Consider the following 20,046-nt stretch of genomic DNA (forward strand, 5'->3'; position numbering starts at 1 on the left):
GAACACTGACAGAGACCACATACTGTCTAACAGGAACACTGGAATCCACAAACAGGTGTAGGCTCCACCCTCCATTGGAACAAACAGGAACATTTCAGGGGGCGTTTTTATCAAGTGTCTCTCAGTAGTAGTGTTGATTCAGAATCAGTTTAGCCTTTTAGATCACAATGAATGAGATTACATGAACATGGGGGACCTGATCCTACTTTGAGATGCTTTGTGAACACAGGCCCTGGTCTCTGTTTCAAAACGGGTTCTCTCTATTATTCTGATACACCCATCTTTGCATTACAGAGTTGGAATTCTATTGCACAAAACAACCACAAGTATTCCTCTACTCTATTCTCCTGACTGTTGTGTTCTTAACTAGCTCCTGAAAGGGAAGTAGCAGATCAGTGGGAAAAGTGCTGACAGCACACCAGTGATCACAGACTGGAGGCATCATCTGCAGATGTGATACATCATTGATCTTTCTATTAGATGAGAGTGCAAGGCCGCATCCCAAATGAAACCCTACTACCTATACAGCGCATTGGGTAAAAGTAGGTCACTATAAAGGAAATATAGTGCCGTTTGGGACACCGCCTGAATCAATAGCCCGCTAACTTTGCTGCCACTACCTATCTTAAGTGTTTTGACTGCAATCTTTAGCAGCGCTGGGCTGGGCCGGTTGAGAAGAGGAGATGAGAAAGAACAATCAATGTCTTAATGAGGAAATGGAAAGTCGTATTGGGACTTCCTTCCTTACTGTTCCTTCACCACAGACTGCTTGGACTCCAAGAAAACCATGAGGCATAGCGTTCAATGAGGTGTAGACTTATAAACAGAATAGCTACATTGTTATTGTTCTGGCTCAACACCAAATGGTGTTCAGCTACTTGAATCAAGGAGACGAGGTATAGTTAATCTATTCAGTTCAAAGGTCAGTCAATATTTCAGCATGCATGCAAACCCCATTTGAACTCATTTTTGAGGGACATTGTGGGATTCCTGAACATGAGGATTTTGGTTTGTGGCTTTATAAAGCAGTTGAGCTTTAAGTAGCGTTTAGCATATAATCAGATGGACAACAGCACTCGCAATATTATCACATAGCCCCACACAGTCCCTGTACCACAGAGCCCCACACACACCACTGAAGGGGAGATGCTACCAGAGGCTCCCAGGCCACAGCTATGCTGTAGTGTGCATCAATGCTGGCTGGGCTCAGCTCCACAGGTATGGGGTGGCCCCAACCAGGACTAGGGGCTGGGCTCAGTTCCACAGGCATGGGATGGACCCAAACAGGACTAGGGGCTGGGCTCAGCTCCACAGCCATGGGGTGGACCAGAACAGGAATAGTCCTTGTACAGTGAAAGGACCCAGTTCTCACATATCAGTCCTGCACAGCACAAGGCTTTCCCACAATGGTTAGGGTAAAGGTTATGGCTATGGTTAGGGTTAAGGTTATGGCTATGGTTAGGGTAAAGGTTATGGCTATGGTTAGGGTTAAGGTTCGGGTAAAGGTTAAGGTTCGGGTAAGGGTTAGCGTGACCAAGTTAGCCACGCCCTGCTATATCTGTAAAGGGGTTAAGGGTTATCATGCATTAAGGGATAGGATACTATGTAACCAGTTCCTGTTCTCACCGATATCTGAGGTAGTGCTGTCCATTGGCTCAGTTACCTGTAAATCCCTGTAAAATGACCATGAAATATAGGCTTATAAATCGCCTGTTGACATACATTTTAGAGCCAACACTGCTTACCAATAGGGCAAATCCAAATCAGCTCCACTGTGCAACATAATGTCCTCTTCCTCACCAGTCGACCAGCCTGTTCTCCAGGGTCTCTCTGTGTTGGATGGAGCTGAGGACAGAGTGTGGGGGTTGTAGGGGTTCTGCAAAGTAGCACAGGGCCGTGGTGCATAGCTGCAGGAAAAAAGAGAGCAGACCGTTCACCTCTATAGGAGCATCTAGGAGCTCCTCCTCGTCCTCCTCTGGATCCTGATGGAAAGAATGAAAATAATACATTTTCATTGTAAGAAAAGGATGGGTGTGATAGATACATAGATACGCTAGTAGAATATTTAAAGGTATGATTGAAGGTGATCTTTGGTTACATGGGGAGGATAAAACAAGGCCAGTCTTCAATGTTCATATCATATTCAAATGTCTTTCATTCTGATCTACTGAACATGCCAAAATGACCTATCGATCTGCTAAGGCAAGTGTATTCTGCTCGATTCAAACATCTGCATTATTCTTCATTGTTGGAGCAACTGTCAATAACATGAGGAAAGGTTGGGACAAAAAAATCTATTTAGGATTGTAGATTCCTTGCTCTGACTTTATGGCCTCAGTTTAGTATATTTTGGTCACTGGTTTTCATTACTTACAGATTCCTTGGCAGTAAAGTCATGGAAGGCTGAGCTGTTTCTAATATCTCATTTACAATGGATACTCTCCAGAGTGGGAGAGGGAGAGAGCGAGAGAGAGCGAGCGAGAGCTAGAGAGAGAGAGAGGGGATAGAGGGGAAAGAGAAAGAGGGGGAGAGGGGAGAGAGGGGTGAGTAGAGGAGAAAGAGAAAGAGAGAGACAGAAGAGAGAGAGAGGAAAGAGAGAACGAGAGGGAAAGTAGGGCTCGTCGGCAAAAAGGAGAATGTTTGAAGTTTACTGGTTGGTCAAAACCTTGAAATAAATAAATACAGTTAAAGGCTGAAGCGTTTAGAGGTGGGGACACTTTAGTAACTGGTACAGGGTCGAGTAACACCACAGAGTCAGCCCATGTTTTATTATGGCTCTCATAATGGGGTTTTGGGGTTTTGAAAAACACTAAATACTTTATTAGGTTTTTGGGAGAAGTTAATGAGTGATTGCAGGGAAAAAAACACAATTAAAAAATTGCTTAATTATGGGCAATTGTTCCAGATCAAATTAAAACTTTTACAGCCTTAACTATTTTGGAAATGTGTGCGTTATTGGAACAATTTTTCTAATCCTAATTACCACAGTTGAAATAATGAGGGAGGACTGAGTAACCCAGACAGTGATTCACCAGCAGGCAGCAACTGAACTCTATAGTTGCATTCCAAGTGGCTCCCTATTCCCTATGTAATGCATTTATTTTTGACCAGGGCCCAATAAGGCCCTGTTCGAAAGTAGTGCACTAAATAGGGGATTGGGTGCCATTTGGGGCACAGCCTGTTTATGCCAAATGTAGAACACCCCTATCCCCTCCTTAAACTATTTCCATTACATATCAATTCCACACAGAGCTAAGGTACATTTCAATCTCCTTTTGTTTGAGAATGTAGTTCAACTGCCGACCAAAAGAAGGCACTGTGGAACTGCACAGATTTTCCTCAATTCAAACCTTTTATTTTATTCCAATACTTTTCTTTCTCTTTCTGTTCTTTCTGACAGCTAAGAAGCCCGCTGTTCTCAGTACCTTCCTAAGCCTCCATACACACTGATGACAGCAGGATCATTTCTATGTTAACCAACTGTTTGCCCTTGTATGACTGTGTGGAAGCTTCCTTAATGCCCAATTTGCTATAGTGCTACTTTGGCTGCTTGTTAGCAGTAAATATGGAAAGCGTATGGGTTTCTGTGGATTTGCTGATTGAGGAGATGTATGTTTAGATAATATACAACTTCCTGGGGAAGCAACTTCTCTTCTGGAGTGCTGCTGGAGGAAAAGTGCATCAAACAGAGAAGAGAAAACAACAGGAAGTGAAAACGTAGGCCTATTATTGACAAGATAATGTCAGGAAATGTGTGCCTGTGAAAATGCATTTTAGAGTTGTGTCTGGCGATGCGTAGGAGAAATGCGGAGTTCTGTGGCACTGCTCTGAATCTCATTGACATACAACAGTGACCCACTGTACACTCTGTGAAAATAATCTATTCCTTTTGCAATATTTAAATCAGCCTTCCAGGGAGGTGAATGTCAAGGGAGGGGTTAAAAGTGTTGGCGGCAGCAGACCTGATTTCTAGAGGCCCTTGAGCCGGTGACTCAGATGTCACGTACTTCCCAACACACAGGGCTGAGCTGGGCTCTGCCCACACAATCGCACGCATGCAGACACACACACAGAGAGATTTTCAAATGTAATCTCTCTACCAGGGCAATGTCAGCAACCTCCAGGAAATGTGTTCCGGGGAAAACCCCCGTCTCATGCCCCTCTTCATCATGTGTTCCCTCCACACTATGCAATAAGAAGATGGATTGATTATAGTCTTTTATTTAACCTGTGTCTATCTATGTGGGCAAAAAGACAAATAGCACACGTTCCCCCAGCTGTGGCAGACGTGCAGAACATGCTATAGGGATGACAAATGCCTGGAAAAGCTATTATTATTGATAGTGTCGTGTTGACATTCTAAGATGTGTACAGCTATTGACCGTAAAAAGTAAACAACAATGGGAGGCCATTATGGAGCGCCTTCAATTCATCCTGCTTTTCATATACAGTTGAAGTGGGAAGTTTACATACACCTTAGCCAAATACATTTAAACTCAGTTTTTCACAATTCCTGACATTTAATCCTAGTAAAAATTCCCTGTCTTAGCTCAATTAGGATCACCACTTTATTTTAAGAATGTGAAATGTCAGAATAATAGTAGAGAGATTTATTTATTTCAGCTTTTATTTCAGAAGTTTACATACACTCAATTAGTATTTGGTAGCATTGCCTTAAAACTGTTTAACTTGGGTCAAACGTTTTAGGTAGCCTTCCACAAGCTTCCCACAATGCGTTGGGTGAATTTTGGCCCATTCTTCGTGACAGACCTGGTGTAACTGAGTCAGGTTTGTAGGCCTCCTTGCTTGCACATGCTTTTTCAGTTCTGCCCACAAATCCACACATTTTCTATAGGATTGAGGTCAGGGCTTTGTGATGGCCACTCCAATAACTTGACTTTGTTGTCCTTAAGCCATTTTGCCACAACTTTGAAAGTATGCTTGGGGTCATTGTCCATTTGGAAGACCCATTTGCGACCAAGCTTTAACTTGTCTCAAGATGTTGCTTCAATATAGCTACATAAATTTCCTTCGTCATTATGCCATCTATTTTGTGAAGTGCACAAGTCCCTCCTGCAGCAAATCACCCCCACAACATGATGCTACCACCCCCGTGCTTCACGGTTGGGATGGTGTTCTTTGGCTTGCAAGCCTCCCCTTTTTCCTCGAAACATAAAAATGGTCATTATGGCCAAACAGTTCTAATTTTGTTTTATCAGACCAGAGGACATTGTTACAAAAAGTATGATCTTTGTCCCCATGTGCAGTTGCAAACCTTAGTCTGGCTTTTTTATGTCGGTTTTGGAGCAGTGGCTTCTTCCTTGCTGAGCGGCCTTTCAGGTTATGTCGATATAGGACTTGTTTTTACTGTGAATATAGATACTTTTGTACCTGTTTCCTCCAGCATCTTCACAATGTCCTTTGCTGTTATTCAGGGATTGATTTGCACTTCTCGCACCAAAGTATGTTCATCTCTTGGAGATAGAACGCGTCTCCTTCCTGAGCGGTATGATGGCTGTGTGTTCCCATGGTGTTCATGCTTGTGTACTGTTGTTTGTACAGATGAACGTGGTAGCTTCAAGCGTTTGGAAATTGCTCCCAAGGATGACTAGGACTTGTGGAGGTCTACAATTTTTTTTCTGAGTTCTTGGTTGATTTCTTTTGATTTTCCCATGATGTCAAGCAAAGATGCACTGAGTTTGAAGGTAGGCCTTGAAATACATCCACAGGTACACCTCCAATTGACTCAAATCATGTCAATTAGCCTATCAGAAGCTTCTAAAGCCATGACATCATTTTCTGGAATGTTCCAAGCTGTTTAAAGGCACAGTCAACTTAGTGTATGTAATCTTCTGACCCACTGGAATTGTGATACAGTGAATAATAAGTGAAATAATCTGTCTGTAAACAATTGTTGGAAAAAATTACTTGAGTCATGCACAAAGTAGATGTCCTAACCGACTTGCCAACACTATAGTTTGTTAACAAGAAATTTGTGGATTGGTTGAAAAACGAGTTTTAATGACGCCAACCTAAGTGCATGTAAACTTCCCACTTCAACTGTACAAAGTACAACCCAATCAATCCAACGCAATGGGCCGATCTAAATCAATGGCAGCCTCTCACAGAGTCTTGCCTGTCCAGATGTTGAAGCTATGTTAGAAAAACTATTCTTCAAGCTCAATAATTTGTTTCAAAGCGATTGCTGGAGGTGACAATACTAGCACCATTCAGGAGTGTTCATGATTGTTCCATACATACAGTACACTCACCCTGTGTAGTGTGGTCTCTGAGGGCCATGAATCAAGTCGGAAGGTTTATTACATTAGTTGAATGACCTCACCCCAGCTCAGGCTCTCTAACTGTGAAACCTCAGTGTTGGCCCAGCTTCATTCACACACTGTACCACACAGCACAGGATTACAGGAGAACCTCCCTATTCAGCAGAAACACACCGCTGTGACTGACTGAGGGGCCTGTGATATATGGGGTAAATGTACTGGCTGCTGTGGTAAACACACACAAGAACATGCTTGATTCAAACACTTTATTTGCTTGATTCATTTACCATTGGCTCCCTTTGCAGCATGTCAGTAACATATGGAGTACAATATACTGGGTAGTTTGGGTCCTGGATGCTGATTGGTTGAAACAGTATTCTAGCCATGTATATACCAGACAATATACCACTGGTATGAGGCAAAAGTACTTGTTAACCGTTCTGATTAGGTTAGTAACCAGTTTATAAAAGCAATAAATAAAGAGAGAGAGAGAGAGAGAGAGAGAGAGAGAGAGAGAGAGAGAGAGAGAGAGAGAGAGAGAGAGAGAGAGAGAGAGAGAGAGAGAGAGAGAGAGAGAGAGAGAGAGAGAGAGAGAGAGAGAGAGAGAGAGAGAGAGAGAGAGAGAGAGAGAGAGAGAGAGAGAGAGATAGAAAGAGGGGTGAGAGCGAGAGGGGTAGAGGGAAAGCGAGAGAGAGAGAGAGACAGAGGGGAGAGAGCGAGGGGGGTAGAGGGAGAGCGAGAGAGAGAGGACTAGGGAGGGTAGAGAGAGAGCGAGAGCGAGTGGAGAGAGCAGGGGTATAGAGGGAGAGCGAGAGAGAAGAGAGGAGAGATCAAGGGGGTAGAGGGAGAGCGAGAGAGGTAGTAAGAGAGCAGGGGGGTAGAGAGAGAGCGAGAGCGAGTAGAGAGAGCAGGGGTATAGAGGGAGAGTGAGAGAGAAGAGAGGAGAGAGAGAGAGGAGAGATTAGGGGGTAGAGGGAGAGCGAGAGAGGTAGTAAGAGAGCAGGGGTGGTAGAGGTAGAGCGAGAGAGATAGTGAGAGCAGGGGGGATAGTGAGAGAGCAGGAGGGGGTAGAGGGAGAGCGAGAGAGGTAGTGAGAGAGGTAGTGAGAGAGCAGGAGGGGGTAGAGGGAGAGCGAGAGAGATAGTGAGAGCACAGGGTGGTAGAGGTAGAGCGAGAGAGATAGTGAGAGCAGGGGGGATAGTGAGAGAGCAGGAGGGGGTAGAGGGAGAGCGAGAAAGGTAGTGAGAGAGGTAATGAGAGAGCAGGGGGGGTAGAGGGAGAGCAAGAGAGGTAGTGAGAGAGCAGGGGGGGGAGTGAGAGAGCAGGAGGGGGTAGAGGGAGAGCGAGAGAGGTAGTGAGAGAGGTAGTGAGAGAGCAGGGGGGGTAGAGGGAGAGCAAGAGAGGTAGTGAGAGAGGTAGTGAGAGAGCAGGGGGTAGAGGAAGAGCAGGGGGGGTAGAGGGAGAGCAAGAGAGGTAGTGAGAGAGCAGGGGGTAGAGGGAGAGCAAGAGAGGTAGTGAGAGAGCAGGGGGTAGAGGGAGAGCAAGAGAGGTAGTGAGAGAGGTAGTGAGAGAGCAGGGGGGTAGAGGGAGAGCGAGAGAGGTAGTGAGAGAGGTAGTGAGAGAGCAGGGGGGGTAGAGGGAGAGCAAGAGAGGTAGTGAGAGAGCAAGAGAGGTAGTGAGAGAGCAGGGGGTAGAGGGAGAGAGAGAGCAGGGGGTAGAGGGAGAGCGAGAGCGAGAGAGGGAGTGAGAGAGGTAGTGAGAGAGGTAGTGAGAGAGCAGGGGGGTAGAGGGAGAGCAAGAGAGGTAGTGAGAGAGCAAGAGAGGTAGTGAGAGAGCAGGGGGGGGGGTAGAGAGAGAGCGAGAGAGGTAGCGAGAGAGCAGGGGGGGTAGAGGGAGAGCGAGAGAGATAGTGAGAGAGCAAGAGAGGTAGTGAGAGAGGTAGTGAGAGAGCAGGGGGTAGAGGGAGAGCAAGAGAGGTAGTGAGAGAGCAAGAGAGGTAGTGAGAGAGCAAGAGAGGTAGTGAGAGAGCAAGAGAGGTAGTGAGAGAGCAGGGGGGGTAGAGAGAGAGCGAGAGAGGTAGTGAGAGAGGTAGTGAGAGAGGTAGTGAGAGAGCAGGGGGTAGAGGGAGAGCAAGAGAGGTAGTGAGAGAGCAAGAGAGGTAGTGAGAGAGGTAGTGAGAGAGCAAGTCAGAAAATAAAGCGATAGACGAGATGGGGTGAGAGAGGTGGACCAAACAGAGCAGGCCAATATTTGCCAGGGGATTCACTACCTCAGTGAGTTGGAGGGACAAAATGGCAAATTGGTAACAACACACTTGACACACACTTGATTACTCAGAGAGTAGCTAGTGTTCATAGAAAAATAACAAATTGAGGTCTACCGTGTTCTAACAGCGGAACATGTTTTATTCTCTAGAATATAGGCCCCAGACAGTGTGGAATGCTAGAATATCAAGTACATACAGTATCAAAATGGGTCTCAACTGAAAGATTCCTCTGGCAAAGCAATTTCTTCCTAGCAGGGTGAAAGGGATGAGAACACATTTAGACCACTAGTGAAAACTGGATGGCAGACCATGGGAATCCTTCAGCAATTCTAGGACATAACCAAAGCTGAAATCAACATAAATAGTGTGTGACTGAGGCCGTATTGTGAGGAGGAAGAAGGAAGTTGGATAGGGATGATGCTCACTGCAGCAGTAAGCCAGCAGCCATAGCTCTACAGGCAGCTCTGCTTTGTCCTCGCATCGACTGACACCCACTACAAGCACAGAGATCGAGATGCCGCATCTGTTGCCAGGCAACCAGCTGTGACTGCGTGACTCAAGCTGAGCTGAATTTGTGAGAGAGAGTGTGAATGAATGAGTGTGAGACCTTTTAGTGTGAGTAGCACTGCGGCCTGGCAGGCTCCACCACAGCCTTAATATACATTCACTTCCACACACACACCGCTATGATGGAAATACTCATGTGGGAGCAACGATGGAAATACTCATGTGGGAGCAACGCACACACACGAGCGTGAGCACAGACGCACACGCACACACACATACAACCTCTCCCTCCGTATCTCATTGCAAAAAATGCGCTCCGCTTCATGAAGAGAGTAAACACAGCAAATGAATCTCTCCTATAAGCTAGCAGCCTCCACGGTGTGGAGCAGGGCCAAGCTCAGTTGGCCAGACAGCCATCTGAATTCTCTAAATGGTCTGTCATCAGCTGCTATATTGGAGACATCAGAGTCTCTCTGGCCACAACACACATCACAGCCAGACCAGAATAGAAACATTACTGGGGAAGGCTTGCAGCTAGTGGCCTGCGAGAGGCTGTGGGTGCATCCCAAAGGGCACCCTATTCCCTATATAGTGCACTACGTTTGGCGAGAGGCTGTGTGTGCATCCCAAAGGGCACCCTATTCCCTATATAGTGCACTACGTTTGACCAGGGCCCATAGGGAGGGTGGGGGAGGGAGAAAAGTATGGTACATTTCAATCTGAGTTGACGCATATTCATTGGGGTCTTATCGCTGTACTGTACCTGTATGTCTGGAGGTGGATCAGCAGCAGATGGAGGTGTTGGTGGATGAGCTGGGTTCAGGCTGGGGGTTGGTGTTGGTCTGAACCTGGTGCAATCCACTCTGGGCTGGCCTGGAGGTAGAGAGAGGAAGAATGATCAAATAATGACTAATTTACACACAAAAAACGCATCGACAGTAGATAATAACAAACTGAAGAGAGTCAAACAGATATTTACTGTTAAGTATGTCTGCAATACTCAAAAACACTTGCGTCTGGTTACATCATAGCACTGAGCTACTGTCGAAGAGTTAAAAAAGTAAAGTCACCTAGGAAGAAAAACAGTTGTTTATTGTTTTATGCACTAATGTTTTAGGCATGATGATACATGCGAGGGAGGCTATAATATAGCAACTGGATGCACTTGAGCAGAGAGAGTATAGCTACGTCTCTCTCTCCATCTCTACCCTCCAGCTCATACATACAGTACATCCCCTTGGAGCAGAGAAGATAGTATTCCAGCCCACAACACGGGGTAGTGAACAGTGAAGAGCATTACGTGCTGGGTGTACTAAGAGCAGAGCTCCCATGACTGGCTTTCTCTGCCTGTGGAACACAAAGCACAAAGCACAGTGAGGCGAAACACACCTGGCTCTTATTTCGCATGAGCTGCTGTTCTGTTTTGTTGTGGGCTGTAAATAATAACTCCCATCATGCATCACTCTTTTATCCTCCAAACAGCTGGCAACCTGGGACGCTGGCCGGTCCGCTAGACTCGCAAAGATTAGCATCTATTTGGCGAGGGGGCGTTGGAGAAAACTAGATAAAGTGTAGTTAGGTTGTATCATTTGTTCTTGGACTCATTGGTGAAGGCTTCTGTTGATGAGTTCCACCTATTAAGATATTAAGAGACAAGTGACCATGCAGACCAGCCCAGGCCTAAACCACCACCACCACTGTAATGTAACACACAGGATCACATGAACATAAGTCTGCTCAGAGCTGTGCTTTAAGATAACTTGGCTGAATGGCATCCAAACAGTGGCTTCTTTTTTCGTTCGGAGCAAGTGGGTCATTCCGTTTGCACCATGTGGCTCTGAGTCATTCCATTTGGAGCAAGTGGGTCTGAGTCATTCCATTTGGAGCAAGTGGGTCTGAGTCATTCCATTTGGAGCAAGTGGGTCTGAGTCATTCCATTTGGAGCAAGTGGGTCTGAGTCATTCCGTTTGGAGCAAGTGGGTCTGAGTAATTCCGGTTCGGAGCAAGTGGCTCTGGGTCATTCCGTTCGGAGCAAGTGGGTCTGAGTCATTCCATTTGGAGCAAGTGGGTCTGAGTCATTCCATTTGGAGCAAGTGGGTCTGAGTAATTCCGGTTCGGAGCAAGTGGCTCTGGGCCATTCCGTTCGGAGCAAGTGGGTCTGAGTCATTCCATTTGGAGCAAGTGGGTCTGAGTCATTCCATTTGGAGCAAGTGGGTCTGAGTAATTCCGGTTCGGAGCAAGTGGCTCTGGGTCATTCCGTTCGGAGCAAGTGGGTCTGAGTCATTCCGTTCGGAGCAAGTGGGTCTGAGTCATTCTGTTCGGAGCAAGTGGGTCTGAGTCATTCCGTTCGGAGCAAGTGGGTCTGAGTCATTCCATTTGGAGCAAGTGGGTCTGAGTCATTCCATTTGGAGCAAGTGGGTCTGAGTCATTCCGTTTGGAGCAAGTGGGTCTGAGTCATTCCGTTCGGAGCAAGTGGGTCTGAGTCATTCCGTTCGGAGCAAGTGGGTCTGAGTCATTCCGTTCGGAGCAAGTGGGTCTGAGTCATTCCGTTCGGAGCAAGTGGGTCTGAGTCATTCCGTTCGGAGCAAGTGGGTCTGAGTCATTCCGTTCGGAGCAAGTGGGTCTGAGTCATTCCGTTCGGAGCAAGTGGGTCTGAGTCATTCCGTTCGGAGCAAGTGGGTCAGAGTCATTCCGTTCGGAGCAAGTGGGTCTGAGTCATTCCGTTCGGAGCAAGTGGGTCTGAGTCATTCCGTTCGGAGCAAGTGGGTCTGAGTCATTCCGGTTCGGAGCAAGTGGGTCTGAGTCATTCCGGTTCGGAGGAAGTGGCTCTGGGTCATTCCGTTCGCACCATGTGGCTCTGAGTCATTCCGTTCGGAGCAAGTGGGTCTGAGTCATTCCGGTTCGGAGCAATTGGGTCTGAGTCATTCCGTTCGGAGCAATTGGGTCTGAGTCATTCCGTTCGGAGCAAGTGGGTCTGAGTCATTCCGTTCGGAGCAAGTGGGTCCGAGTCATTCTGTTCGGAGCAAGTGGGTCTGAGTCGTTCCGTTCGGAGCAAGTGGGTCCGAGTCATTCTGTTCGGAGCAAGTGGGTCTGAGTCGTTCCGTTCGGAGCAAGTGGGTCTGAGTCGTTCCGTTCGGAGCAAGTGGGTCTGTCATTTCATTTGCGGAAAGTGGGTCTGAGTCATTTCGTTTGGAGCAAGTGGGTCTGAGTCATTTCGTTCGGGGCAAGTGGGTCTGAGTCATTTCGTTCGGGGCAAGTGGATCTGTGGGCAGTTGTGTAACAGCTGACAGAAAGAGAAAACAAATGCACATTTGGAGTGGTCCTCCTTCTCCCAAGGCTGGTGATGCATTCCAAATGGCACCCTATTCCCTATATAGTGCACTACTTTAGACTACAGCCCCATGGGTCCTGGTTAAAATTAGTGCACTATATAGGGAACAGAGAGCCATTTGGGACATAGGGTGGCTGGAAAAAAAATAGAACTGGAAGGACCACAAGGCCAAAATAACAGATAATGAGAAACAAGGAACAGACAAACTGTCGCAGAAATGTTGGAATTCAAACCCAGCGACCAACAACATGCACGAGATGCGAGAGCAAGAGAGTCAGTGAGTATGCTGGTAGTCCTGAGCTGCCTCTGTATGTCTGTGTCGGAGGGAGTAGGAGTAAGAGTGGGAGCATCTGCAGAAGATGAAAGGGCTGGCAGGCCCCTGGAGGACTCCGCCATTCCCAGCCTCCTCCCTCCCCGGGGATTCACAGCACAGCCAGAGAAGAAGAATTAGGCCAGCTCTAATCTATTCCCTCACAATGTGACAAACTGTCTCTGACTAGCTAACGTACACACTCAGTGGGAAAGACAAACTTTCAGCAAAGGCATAGTTAGGAGTGTCTGAGTATGGTCTAGTGGTAGTGCTGCCAACTCCCGACCACACATGCCCGCTGGCGGGGTTATGAATACCGCCTCGGTCCCTTCTCTCAGTCTTCCTCTGTATCTGAATACAGCTTCGGTCCCTTCTCTCAGTCTTCCTCTGAATCTGAATACCGCCTCAGTCCCTTCTCTTAGTCTTCCTCTGTATCTGAATACAGCTTCGGTCCCTTCTCTCAGTCTTCCTCTGTATCTGAATACCGCCTCGGTCCCTTCTCTCAGTCTTCCTCTGAATCTGAATACCGCCTCGGTCCCTTCTCTTAGTCTTCCTCTGTATCTGAATACCGCCTCGGTCCCTTCTCTCAGTCTTCCTCTGAATACCACCTCGGTCCCTTCTCTCTGTCTTCCTCTGAATCTGAATACCGCCTCGGTCCATTCTCTCAGTCTTCCTCTGTATCTGAATACCGCCTCGGCCCCTTCTCTCCGTCTTCCTCTGAATCCCGCCTCGGTCCCTACTCTCAGTCTTCCTCTGTATCTGACTACAGCCTCGGTCCCCACTCTCCGTCTTTTTTATTTATTTCACCTTTATTTAAACCGGAAAGGCTAGTTGAGCACAAATTCTCATTTACAACTGCAACCTGGCCAAGATAAAGCAAAGCAGTGCGACACAAACAACAACACAGAGTTACATATGGAATAAACAAACGTACAGTCAATAACGCAATATAAAATTCTATATACCAGTGTGTGCAAATGAAGTAAGATTAGGGAGGCAAGGCAATAAATAGGCCATAGTGGCGAAATAATTACAATGTAGCAATTAAACACTGGAGTGATATATGTGCAGACGATGAATGTGCAAGTAGAGATACTGGGGTGCAAAGGAGAAAAAAATAATAATAATAACAATATGGGGATGAGGTAGTTGAGTGGGCTATTTAAAGATGGGCTATGTACAGGTGCAATTATCTGTAAGCTGCTCTGACAGCTGATGCTTAAAGTTAGTGAGGGAGAAATGAGTCTCCAGCTTCAGCGATTTTTGCAGCTTGTTCCAGTCATTGGCAACAGAGACCTGGAAGAAAAGGCAGCCAAAGGAGGAATTGGCTTTGGGGATTACCAGTGAAATATACCTGCTGGAGAGCATGCTACAGGTGGGTGTTGCTATGGTGACCCGTGAGCTGAGATAAGGCGGGGCTTTACCTAGCAAAGACTTATAGATTACCTGGAGCCAGTGGGTTTGGCAACGAATATGAAGCGAGGGCCAGCCAACGAGAGCGTACAGGTCGCAGGGTAGTGTATGGGGCTTTGGTGACAAAAAGGATGGCACCGTAATAGACTGCATCCAATTTGCTGAGTAGAGTGTTGGAGGCTATTTTGTAAATGACATCGCAGAAGTCAAGGATCGGTAGGATAGTCAGCTTTACGAGGGTATGTTTGGCAGCATGAGTGAAGGATTCTTTGTTGCGAAATAGATTTAATTTTGGATTGGAGATGCTTAATTAATTAATGTGAGTCTGGAAGGAGAGTTTACAGTCTAAACAGACACATAGGTATTTGTAGTTGTCCACATATTCTAAGTCCGAACAGTCCAGAATAGTGATGCTAGATGGGTGGGCAGGTGTGGGCACGGAATAAGTGTTGTGTGGCATTGAAGCTCGTCTGGAGGTTAGTTAACACAGTGTCCAAAAAAGGGCCAGAAGTATACAAAATGGTGTCTTTCTGCGTAGAGGTGGATCAGAGAATCACCAGCAGCAAGAGCGACATCATTGATGTATACAGAGAAAAGAGTCAGCCCGAGAATTGAACCCTGTGGCTCCCCCATAGAGACTACCAAAGGTCCGGACAACAGGCCATCCGATTTGACACACTGAACTCTGTCTGAGAAGTAGTTGGTGGCCCAGGCGAGGCAGTTATTTGAGAAACCAAGGCTGTTGAGGCTGCCTAAATGAATGCATTGGTTGACAGAGTCGAAAGCCTTGGCCAGGTCGATGAATACGGCTGCACAGTAGTCTTTTATTGATTGTGGTTATGATGTTGTTTAGGACCTTGAGCATAGCTGAGGTGCAGTCATGAACAGCTCGGAAACCAGATTGCATAGCGGAGAAGGTGCGGTGGGATTCAAAATGGTCGGTGATCTGTTAGGATTGATATAGGTCTGTCACAGTTTGGGTCTAGGGTGTCTTGACCGCGGTAGCGTTCCAATCTTTGGGGATCTCAGATGATACGAAAGAGAGGTTGAACAGGCTTGTAATAGGGGTTGCAACAATTGCGGCAGATGATTTTAGAAAGAGAGGGTCCAGATTGTCTAGCCCAGCTGATTTGTAGGGGTCCAGATTTTGCATCTCTTTCAGAACATCAGCTATCTGGATTTGGGTGAAGGAGAAATGGGGGAGGCTTGGGCAAGTTGCTGTGGGGGGTACAGAGCTGTTGACCGGTGTAGGGGTAGCCAGGTGTAAAGCATTCTCAATTATTGTGGACTACAGGAAAAGGAGGACTGAGCACGCACTCATTCTCATCGACGGGGATGCAGTGGAACAGGTTGAGAGCTTCAACTTCCTTGGAGTCCACATCACCAACAAACTATCATTGTCCAAGCACACCAAGACAGTTGTGAAGAGGGCACGACAAAACCTATTCCCCCTCAGGAGACTGAACAGATTTGGCATGGGCCCTCCAACTGCAAGGCACTACAGAGGGCAGTGCGTACGGCCCAGTACATCACTGGTGCCAAGCTTCCTGCCATCCAGGACCTCTATACCAGTCGTGTCAGCTAAAAATTGTCCCTAACAATTGTCAAAGACTGTAGCCACCCTAGTCATCGACTGTTTTCTCTGCTTCCACACGGCAAGTTGTACAGGAGCGCCAAGTCTAGGTCCAAGAGGCTTCTAAACAGCTTCTACCCCCAAGCCATAGGATTCCTGACCATCTAATCAAATGGTTTCCTAGTGTCATGACGTCGGCCTGGGGGTAGGTTTATGACAGTCATAAATACCTCTTCCCCCCTTTTTCCTCTCTCTCTCTACCCTACTGATGTTACATTTGCAAAACCCTTGGTTAACATAGAGATTCTGCGAACATTAGAAGGTGGGGGGAAATTAACAATATTCTGGTAATCCGACCAACTGAAGATATGCGGTGGTACTTAATGAATATGATGTCACTTCGGTTGTCATCTGAGACATTCTCATCAATGATAAGATGACAAACTCTACAGTGGAAAGTCTACACATCAGAGTTATCGGATTCACATGAAATTGTTGTTCAATTTAAATGTTTGAATATGAAATGTTTCGTGATGGGATGAAATGTGATTTTAGCTTCTAAAATGTGAGATTTGGGTTTTCATAAGATAGGGCTCTGCTCAATCAGTGGCCCGCCCCTGTGAAGGGACATGGACTATAAAACTTTTCAAACACGCCCTCCTCTCCCTTCATATATAAGCCCTTGACAACAATATAACCTCCTGTTCCGATGATGTGAGGACGACGGTCCGATGTCATAATGGTTCAGATAATTACTACAGAACGAAGCCAACATCAGCGTGAGCTTGGTCGCAAATGGTATGAACTTTGAACTCTTATTCACTACAGAAGTGATACCTCCTAGCAGTTGAGTTAGCAACAGCCGCTGCAAACGAGGGTTAGGAAGGAACAGACAGAGAATCCCGTCTATCACACAATGGCGTTACTACAACGTATCCAATTGACCACCAGAGACATTCTTCAAAGGACAAAGGACTTGGTTTGGCAACATGGCCTTCCATCTACCACCAACCTACTGAAGCGCAGCTCAGAGTAAATATTTATTGCATTTTCCTTTTCCAAATGGGCAGTAATTTAGAATGCACAAGATACTGTATTATGATAGCACAGCTCCTCCCTGTGTCCCTCGGTCTTCCCGCTCTTTCACTCAAACCCAGCCCCCTTTTCTTTTGTGTATCCAGCTGTCATATCTGTTCCGCCCGCTAGGGACGTTTTCCTTTATGACGTCATTTGTAATCAAGGTATGATTTAATTATGTGTATGTGTAATTAGTTAGGTATTTAGTAAATAAATAATTAAACCCAATTTTGTATTGCTGATTCAACTTGTTAGCCAGGGTTCGTGCAGATAACCAAGAATTTACAACTTTCAGATGAGACTGAATTAAAATGACGATTAATATTGACTGCTATTGATGTAAAATATTACTGTCTTTAAGAGAAGATAACAGCTCTATAAATATTATTTTGTGGTGCCCGACTCTCCAGTTAATTACATTTACATGATTAGCTCAATCAGGTAATATTAATTACTGAGAAATTATTTTATAGAATAGCATGTCATATTACTTAATCCGGCATAACCAAAGACATCACACCAGTCTCTTTTATGTTGCTGCTACTCTCTGTTTATTATCTATGCATACTCACTTTAATAACTCTACCTATATGTACATATAACCTCAATTACCTCGACTAACCGGTGCCCCCCGCACATTGACACCGCCTGTATAAAGCCTCGCTATTGGGATTTTACTGCTGCTCTATAATTATTTGTCACTTTCCCCCCCAAAAATGTAGGTGTTTTTCTTAAAACCGCATTGTTGTTTAATAAGGGCTTAAGTAGGTAAGTATTTCACTAAGTTCTACACCGGTTGTATTTGGCGCATGTGACAACTTTTGTGAGTAACTTTTTTGAGTGATGTTTACTGTTAATTTTTATTGTTTATTTAACTTTTGTTAATTATCTAGTTCACTTGCTTTGGAAATGTTAACTTGTTTCCCATGACAATGAAGCGCTTAAATTGAAATTGAGAGAGAGAGAGAGAGATAGAAAGAGAGAGACCCAAACTTAAGGAAAGCTTTGACTATGTACAGACTTTGTGAGCATAGCCTTGCTATTGAGAAAGGCCGCCGTAAACAGACCTGGCTCTCAAGAGAAGACAGGCTATGTGCACACTGCCCACAAAATTAGGTGGAAGCTGAGCTGCGCTTCCTAACCTCCTGTCCAATGTATGACCATATTAGAGATACATATTTCCCTCAGATTACACATATCCACAAAGAATTTGAAAACAAATCCAATTTGATAAACTCCCATATCTACTGGCTGAAATTCCACAGTGTGCCATCACAGCAGCAAGATTTGTGACCTGTTGCCACAAGAAAAGGGCAACCAGTGAAGAACAAACACCATTGTAAATACAACTCATATTTATGCCTATTTACTTTCCCTTGTGTACTTTAACTATGTGTACATTGTTACAACACAGTATATGTTGGTCCTTCTGTAGCTCAGTTGGTAGAGCATGGCGCTTGTAACGCCAGGGTAGTGGGTTCGATCCCCGGGACCACCCATACGTAGAATGTATGCACACATGACTGTAAGTCGCTTTGGATAAAAGTGTCTGCTAAATGGCATATATTATTATTATATTATTATTATATTATATGTATAATATTACATTTGTAATGTCTTTATTGTTTTGAAACTTCTGTATGTGTAATGTTTACTGTTAATTTTTATTGTTTATTTCACTTTTGTATAATATCTACCTCACTTGCTTTGGCAATGTTAACACATGTTTCCCATGCCAATAAAGCCCCTTGAATTGAATTGAATTGAATTGAGAGAGAGAGAGATTCATTCTTTAGCTAGCGGACTCCTGATATCTCCAGAGAAAGACAGAGACAGAGAGAGACAGAGAGAGACAGAGACAGAGAGAGAGAGAGAGAGAGTCATTCTTTAGCTGGAGGACTCCTGATATCTCCAGGAGTGATAAGTGTAATTTTTGTCTTTACTGTCTTCTTGCTAGCTAGAGCCATCTACTTTATGTGCTGCCTTTCTTCCCAGTGGCCTACATGGTGTGTGAACTGCTAACTGCTGATAACTTTCAGATGATTTCTGACACATCAACCAGGATAAAGGGGCAGGGCAATTTCTGACGTTGTCGTTTTTGGCCCTGGTGGAGACATTGATCACCCCAGAGAACGCTGCTACTCCAGCTGCTTTTTCGTCATCTGACTGCATTTTTTCCTCATAGTCCGAGAGCATCTGGTCGTCGCGGTGGTGGCACAGGGCTACTCATTTCTCCTAAATTGAGATTTTCTATTTTCTCCCTCTCTCACCTGTCCATCTCCTCTTTTGAATTCCATGCTGTCACTTCTCCACTCACTGTCGTCATCTATCACCCACCCGGTGCCCTTAGAGAGTTCCTCAGTGAGCTTGACACCTTGATAAGCTGATCGGCTGATGTTAAAAGGGATTTATAAATACATTTGATTCATAAATAAATTTGATTGATGAGCTCATTTCCTGACAATGGTTCACCCCTTTTCGTACTGGGCGACTTCAACCTCCCGACATCTGCTTTTGATTAATTTCTTTCCAACTGTTTTTTCCCCCTCCTCGCCTCTTTTAACCTGACCCTTTCCCAGTCCCATCCCTCTCACAACGCAGACAATATGCTTGTTATCATCTTTACTAGAGGCTGTTCGCCTACTAATCTCACGGCAACCCCCCTCCGGATCTCTGATCACTACTTTGGTTCATTTTCTGTCACCATTTCCTCCAACCCTAGCCACTCTCAGCCCCTACCCAGATGGTCATATGCAGTCGCAATCTTCGCTCTTTCTCTCCTCTTGTATCCTATCATCTCTCCCTTCTGCTAAATCGGTCTCCTTCCTGTCTTCTGATTCTGCCTCTTCAACCCTACTCTCCTCCCTTTTCACATCCTATGACTCGCACTGTCCCCTTTCCTCCCGGCCTTTCCTCCCATCCTGCCCCGTGGCTGAGTGACTGTGACGCCCCCTCCCTGCTCTGTCTACTGGGTTTTGCTGTGCTTACTCCCTGCAGGAGATTGGTGGGCAGAGTAGGAGAGGAGGGCAGAGCTGGGAGGGTCTTCAGTGCTGATGGGGCACACCTGTGAAAGCTCAGCTGTGGCATAAAGCTGCTGTTTCCCCATTCAGCAAGAGATTCCTCTTCATGCATACCTTTGGTTGTTTTTGTTGTGGCTTTGGCATGTGACACCTAACAAAGTATTTGTGACATCTGGATACTGCCTGTTGCTACTTTCTTTGGTTACATGCCTGTGGTTGCTGTTGGTGTGGAAGTAGTGTTGGTTTGCTGCAGTGGAGAGAGGACCAC

This window comes from Oncorhynchus keta, chromosome 35 (assembly GCF_023373465.1).
Source record: "Oncorhynchus keta strain PuntledgeMale-10-30-2019 chromosome 35, Oket_V2, whole genome shotgun sequence".
In the NCBI taxonomy this organism is placed as follows: domain Eukaryota; kingdom Metazoa; phylum Chordata; class Actinopteri; order Salmoniformes; family Salmonidae; genus Oncorhynchus; species Oncorhynchus keta.